Source organism: Martes martes (assembly GCF_963455335.1).
Source record: "Martes martes genome assembly, chromosome: 6".
NCBI classification, from domain to species: Eukaryota; Metazoa; Chordata; class Mammalia; order Carnivora; family Mustelidae; genus Martes; species Martes martes.
Window position 1 is genome coordinate 111,698,396 of NC_137893.1, and position 7,277 is coordinate 111,705,672.

A 7,277-nucleotide genomic window follows, 5' to 3' on the forward strand; every position below is an offset into this window, starting at 1 on the left:
GGAAATGGGAGAGATTAAATATAATGTCCACAAAGGCAAAAGTGTATTGGCATAACACTACAAAATCCAATAGAAACATTTGTTAAAAAAAATAAGGGTAAATATCATTCTGTGCATTTTCCCTTCTCCCAGGGAATTATTTATGTGGAGTAGAAAATCTGATGGGGTACTTCCTTTATGAAGGAGGTAGCAGGTGTCTGTCTGTTGGAGTATAAAAAAAAAAGTAGAATCATTTGGATATAATTTGAAAAAGAAAATGAAATGACAAGAATACAAGTGGAAAATAATTCTCCTCTCCTCTTGGACAGTTTTCTTTGCAGAAATTTTTCTGTGCAGTATTGGAATTAGAGGAGACAATAAAGTATGTATCTAAAAAATTATAATTGCCAACCAAAATGAAAAATTATTTGGTAATTTAGATAATGAAAAGACTCTTATTTTTCAAAACATATTCAATCATATTCAATAGTTTTCTTCTTTTCTTATGGCTTTAAAATGATTTACACACAAGTCTTGCAAAGTACAATACACGTAATATTGCAATATTCTCCTATTAAAGCCCAAAGAAACTAACAAAGATCAGGGTTTTTTACCTGAGATTAGTAGAGTCTGATAAAAAAAAAAAAAACTCTTTTTGATTTTTTTAATGCACAAGGTGTTTGTGTGGGGATGTGTATGGGGATGTGTATGGGTATGTGTGTGAGCTTTAATTCTCACAGATGGAGAATCTGACAACTTATGTTTTATTTCTACTTCTGTCACAAACTAGTTCTTTTCTTTTAAGAAAATTACTTAAACTGAGCCTCAAGTTTTTCAATCCATGTAATGAGGACTGGAGTATAAAATATCTCAGATTTCTTTAAGTCCCAACCTTCTATGAGTGTACGTATGTTTGACAAAATATTAGTTTTCTTTTACTCAGGGAATGGATCAGACACAATTTAGGTTATAGAAAAAATGAAAACAAAAAATTAAAATCAATGAACATTCATGATCTAATAACTAAAGTAATAGTTTGTGAGTACTAATGGCCCTAAGATTAGAAATTTGCCTAAGGCTATCATGGCCTATTCACTGACAAATCTCAGATTTATATATCCAGCGTAGGCCTATTTGCACTCCAATTTGTATAAGCAACTGACTACATGATTATTACTTGTATGGTTCTTGGATTTCAAATTTAGTACATACAAAGTCAAACTCTAGACCTTGCCCCTACCCCTCTTAACTTGGAAATAACACTTTCTACTCTACTTCTATGACCTCCGTGATTCCAGCAGCTTGAGTAAGAAACTTCAGCATCTGCCCTGACTCCTCTTCTGCATACCACCCACATTTAAGGCTAGAGGTCCTGTTTTTCCTCCCTCCAAACTATGCCAAAAGGTCGCTTCATTACCAGTGTGAGCATCCTGGCCCATACAACCGTATTTTCTCACTTGGGCTTTTGTAATCATTTAGTGGCCTCCGTGCTTCCACTTTTATCTCCTTATAACCAATTACTCTCCCAGCATTCAGAGTATGCAATAATGATGTTACTATTGTAAAAGTGATACAAATATGAATTTTTCAAGGAATACCACCATTTAGAAATACAGTAGAAGAATATTACTATAAACATCTCTTTATACATTAGGTAGGTGAATAGAGATTATTTTATCTAAAAAGATACTATTTAATGAGATATCTTTCTGCTTTTAGATTTTTAAAATTCTAAATTGATTAGTCATGATTTTTTGGATTATCTGTGTTAAACACTGCGTTGATGTCCTACCATGGTAAATGAGGATTTAGCTCCCTTGTTCTTCCCTAACCTCCCCTCCCTCCCTCCTGCCACAGTAATTATTTCACTACTCTTAGGTCTTATTTTGACCACATTTGTACCCCCCCCCCCAGAATATACATTTTCCCTTTATTTCTGTCCAGCAGTAACAACCTATCTTGACTTCTTACCTTGTAAAGTGAGGCCTTCAATTCTTCACCCTTGCATTGTTTTTATTTTCATATTAACAGGACTGAAAAAATTGCCTTCTGTGTTATAGCCACAGTTAACTTTTCAATGCTTTGCTTTTGTTTAGCTTTTTATAAGCTGGAAAATCAATAAGCACTGCTTTACGTTACTTTAACTATGCAAATGTGGTTTGTTGCTAAGCCAAACAGTGATTATAGGATAGCGTGTACTTTTCACATACAGGATCGCTCTTCAAATTTCTAATTGCCTTTCTTTTTCGCTTTGGTTAATCCTTAGGTTTGTTTGAATTCTTCATTTCAAGGATACTATCAAGTCAATGGAATATACCCCACCGCACACACTTTTTTTTTTTTTTTTTACTGCATACTTCTTTCTCATCTTCACTTCAAGAATGACTTTACCATATACCAGTCATGTTAGGTGTTGCCATTATTATTGTCCCAGGTTAGATTCATTGTTTCCTATATCGTATGCCTTTCTCATTCCTAGTTTCTTGTTTTCTCTGACCCATCTTAAGCAATCTTGTAAAGAAGGATGCATGGGAGAGAAATTTTCTGAGTCCTTAGATATTTTAAAACCCTTTTATTACATCATCATACTTGATTAATAATTTGCCTGGGTCAAGGCTCAATTTTAAGTTTGATATCAGTTGTTATCAGAATTTTGAAGACAATGCTGCTTGCACGCTAGCACTCAATACTGTTTTCCTCTCTGAAAATTTCTAGACTCTACTGACCTTGGCATTCTTAAATCTGTCAATATTATGTTTAGGAATAGATGTTTATTGCACTCATGCTGAACATTTCCTGGGTTATCTCAATCTGAATACCTATATCTATCCTAAGCTATGCTATGCTCCTGTATATTATTCCTTTGATATTTTTCTTCCCCTTAATTTGTTTCCAATAGTGATACTAATTTTCTAAGTGTTCCTTCTTGCTATTTTACTGGTTTTTTTTTTCCACATAGATCCTATTCTTGCTGTATGCATGTAACATCTAACATATCTTTAGTATAATAATTAGGATATTTAAAAGTTCTTTTCCATTCCTTAATTTATCTTTCTTTCTCTGGGGTATTTCACCATGTGTATCTTGGTCTTTAAATGTTTTCCCTGAAATGTCAGATAATTCTTAGTTGTTCGTTGCTTTAGAATAATGGAAAAGAGAATTGGAAATAATGTGTAAGTGGCTTCTTTAAGGTGAATGGATAGTGATCTGGCCCTTAAGCTGAAGAACCACTAAAACGAGAAGATAGGCTTCATTCTAAGCGTCAACATCTCTACTTTGGGTTTTCCAAACTATTAACTTTCTTAGAAAAGAATGGTTTAGCTTTACTTTTGATTTTTTTGGGTGGGGAGGCTAAGAGTAAGTGAGGGATACAGGGTGACTACTTTTTCTTTACATATTTAATTAATTTTTTTTAACTTTCATTTTTTAAAGATTTTATTTAATTGTCAGAGAGCGAGCTAGCACAAGCAGGGAGAGCGACAGGCAGAGGGAGAAGCAGGTTCTCTGCTTAGCAAGAACCCCTATGTGGGACTCTATCCCGGGACCGTGGGATCATGACCTGAGCCAAAGGCAGACACTTAACCAACTGAGCCACCCAGGCATCCCTAAATATCTTCATTTTTAAATCAACCCTAGGTCTCTATCACACCTGTCACACCTGTTTTCTTTATAGCCAGAACCATTTCTACACTTCTACCCTTTCATCTGCTTTTTGGACTTTCTGAAACTTATTGAACTCTTTTGTCAACTACTGGCCCTTAACTTGTTCCATCAGATCTTACACTTTTGTTATCACTTTAATCCAGTCTTGGGGGAGAGAACTGATCAACACATGTGCTCAGTCTGTCATCTTGAGCCACTATCAGAATCTACATTCTCTTTTTCATAAAAAGCAGCTTAATTTTACTTGACTGTAAAACACTGAGCATTTCAAAGTTTTATGACATTTATATTGTATTTTGTAACCTTAGTAGTTTTCTTAGTTCTATGTTTAAATGGATTTAATGTCCATCACTATTTTTTTACTACTTCTTCATTCCTAAGTTCTAAATTTTGATCCCCTCTTGTTATATGAATTTTATTTCAAAGAATTTATAAAAACACTTGTAAGTGTTGTATTCCCTGAGTTCCTTCATGTTAGAGCAGACCATGTGTCTACTGCCTTTCAACCTAAAGAAACAGTTGGCTGATTATAGAAAACGTAGGTCACACCTTCTTATAGTGCTGTGACAGTACTCCCTTCTGCTAGTCAACACAGGAGATAGCATATACCATGGAGTCTATATTCATTTCTTGATTGGCTAGATTCCATTACTGAGTCATTTTCTTGCCCTCAAGAAAGTGAATGCATGCTATTATTTTTTTTTCTTTTCACATTTAAGAGCACCTTTTTGTAGTCTTTATAGTTGAATGAATATTGGCTGGATGCAATATTTTTGGATCACAGTTCTTTTCCTTTAGAGTTTAGTAGGCAGTGCTCCATTGTCCTCTACCCTAGAATGTTGCTCTGGAGAAGATTAAAGCTAGTCTGCTTTTGTTCTAGGTTATAACAATTCATCTCTGAATGCCTAAAGAATTGTTTTCTTATCCTCTAAATTCAGTAATAACAAGAATATGATTTAGAGTTGGTAGTGTTGAATACACTTGTTGGAATATGATACAAACTTCTGAGTTACAGAGTCCCTGATTCCTGCAGTTCAGGATTATTTTTCTATTAGTTATTGGAATACTTTTTCTGATTCATTTATTGAGTTCTTTACCTCAGAGACATTTATCATCCTTCTGTAATGTCATCTTTGTCACTCCTCCATAGCTTTTATCGTCTATTTCCATTAATCTTTTTATCTTTTTCCTTTGATTTTACTGTGCTTATCTCAAGTCTTTTCTCTGTGTAAGTAATTTATTTTTCAGCCCAGTCCATTCAATTTTTTTTCTGTATGTAATTTGCTTATTAGTTTTGTAATGGTGTTATTTTAGTTTCAATTTGTTTCCTTATATTTTCAATTTCCATTTTTATTTTTCTTCATTCTTATTATCTTACATTTAAGCTCTTATTTTATTCAATTCACGTTCTTAATAAGTTTTTTTATGGTGTGAAACACCGGTGAGATGTTTTCCTATGTTTTTAGACTCTACTTGCCACAGAGTTTCTTTCATTTTTGTTTTCTGTTCTGTTTGCATAGTTCCTATGTCATTATACTTTCTTTTTTTTTTAAATTTTTTTATTTTAATAAACATATAATGTATTTTTATCCCCAGGAGTACAGGTCTGTGAGTCGCCAGGTTTACACATTTCACAGCACTCATCATAGCACATACCCTCCCCAATGTCCATTTCCCCACCACCCTCTCCCATCCCTCCTCCCCCCAGCATCCCTTGGTCTGTTTTTTGAGATTGAGTCTTTTATGGTTTGTCTCCCTCCCAATCCCATCTTTTCATTTTTTCTTTTCCTACCTCCCCACAACCCGCCCCCCGCCTTGCATCTCCACTTCCTCATATCAAAGAGATCATATGATAGTTGTCTTTCTCCGATTGACTTATTTCGCTAAGCATGATACCCTCTAGTTCCATCCACGTCGTCGCAAATGGCAAGATTTCATTTCTTTTGATGGCTGCATAGTATTCCATTGTGTATATATACCACTTCTTCTTTATCCATTCATCTGTTGATGGACATCTAGGCTCTTTCTACAGTTTGGCTATTGTAGACATTGCTGCTATAAACATTCGGGTGCACGAGCCCCTTCGGAGCACCACGTTTGTATCTTTAGGATATATACCCAGGAATGCAATTGCTGGGTTATAGGGTAGCTCTATTTTCAGTTTTTTGAGGAACCTCCACACTGTTTTCCAGAGTGGTTGCACCAGCTTGCATTCCCACCAGCAGTATAGGAGGGTTCCCCTCTCTCCACATCCTCGCCAGCATCTGTCATTTTTTTGACTTGTTAATTTTAGCCACTCTGACTGGTGTGAGGTGGTATCTCATTGTGGTTTTGATTTGTATTTCCCTGATGCAGAGTGATGTGGAGCATTTTTTCATGTGTCTGTTGGCCATCTGGATGTCTTCTTTGCAAAAATGTCTGTTCATGTCCTCTGCCCATTTCTTGACTGGATTATTTGTTCTTTGGGTATTGAGTTTGATAAGCTCTTTATAGATTTTGGATACTAGCCCTTTATCTGATATGTCGTTTGCAAATATCTTCTCCCATTCTGTCAGTTGTCTTTTGGTTTTGTTAACTGTTTCCTTTGCTGTGCAAAAGCTTTTGATCTGGATGAAATCCCAATAGTTCATTTTTGCCCTTGCTTCTGTTGCCTCTGGCAATGTTCCTAGGAAGCAGTTGCTGCGGTTGAGGTCAAAGAGGTTGCTGCCTGTATTCTCCTCAAGGATTTTGATAGATTCCTTTCTCACATTGAGGTTCTTCATCCATTTTGAGTCTATTTTCGTGTGTGGTGTAAGGAAATAGTCCAATTTCATTTTTCTGCATGTGGCTGTCCAATTTTCCCAGCACCATTTGTTGAAGAGGCTGTCTTTTTTCCATTGGATATTCTTTCTTGCTTTGTCGAAGATTAGTTGACCATAGAGTTGAGGGTCTATTTCTGGGCTCTCTATTCTGTTCCATTGTTCTATATGTCTGTTTTTGTGCCAGTACCATACTGTCTTGATGATGACAGCTTTGTAATAGAGCTTGAAGTCCAGAATTGTGATGCCACCGACTTTGGCTTTCTTTTTCAATATTCCTTTGGCTATTCGAGGTCTTTTCTGGTTCCATATAAATTTTAGAATTATTTGTTCTATTTCTTTAAAAAAAAATGGATGGGATTTTGATAGGGACTGCATTAAATGTGTAGATTGCTTTAGGTAGCATAGACATTTTCACAATATTTGTTCTTCCAATCCATGAGCATGGAACCTCTTTCCATTTCTTTGTGTCTTCCTCAATTTCTTTCATGAGTACTTTATAGTTTTCTGAGTATAGATTCTTTGCCTCTTTGGTTAGATTTATTCTTAGGTATCTTATGGTTTTGGGTGCAATTGTAAATGGGACTGACTCCTCAATTTCTCTTTCTTCTGTCTCGTTGTTAGTGTAAAGAAATGCGACTGATTTCTGTGCATTGACTTTATATCCTGACACTTTACTGAATTCCTGTATAAGTTCTAGCAGTTTTGGAGTGGAGCCTTTTGGGTTTTCCACATATAGTATCATATCATCTGCAAAGAGTGATAGTTTGACTTCTTCTTTGCCAATTTGGATACCTTTAATTTCTTTTTGTTGTCTGATTGCTGAGGCTAGGACTT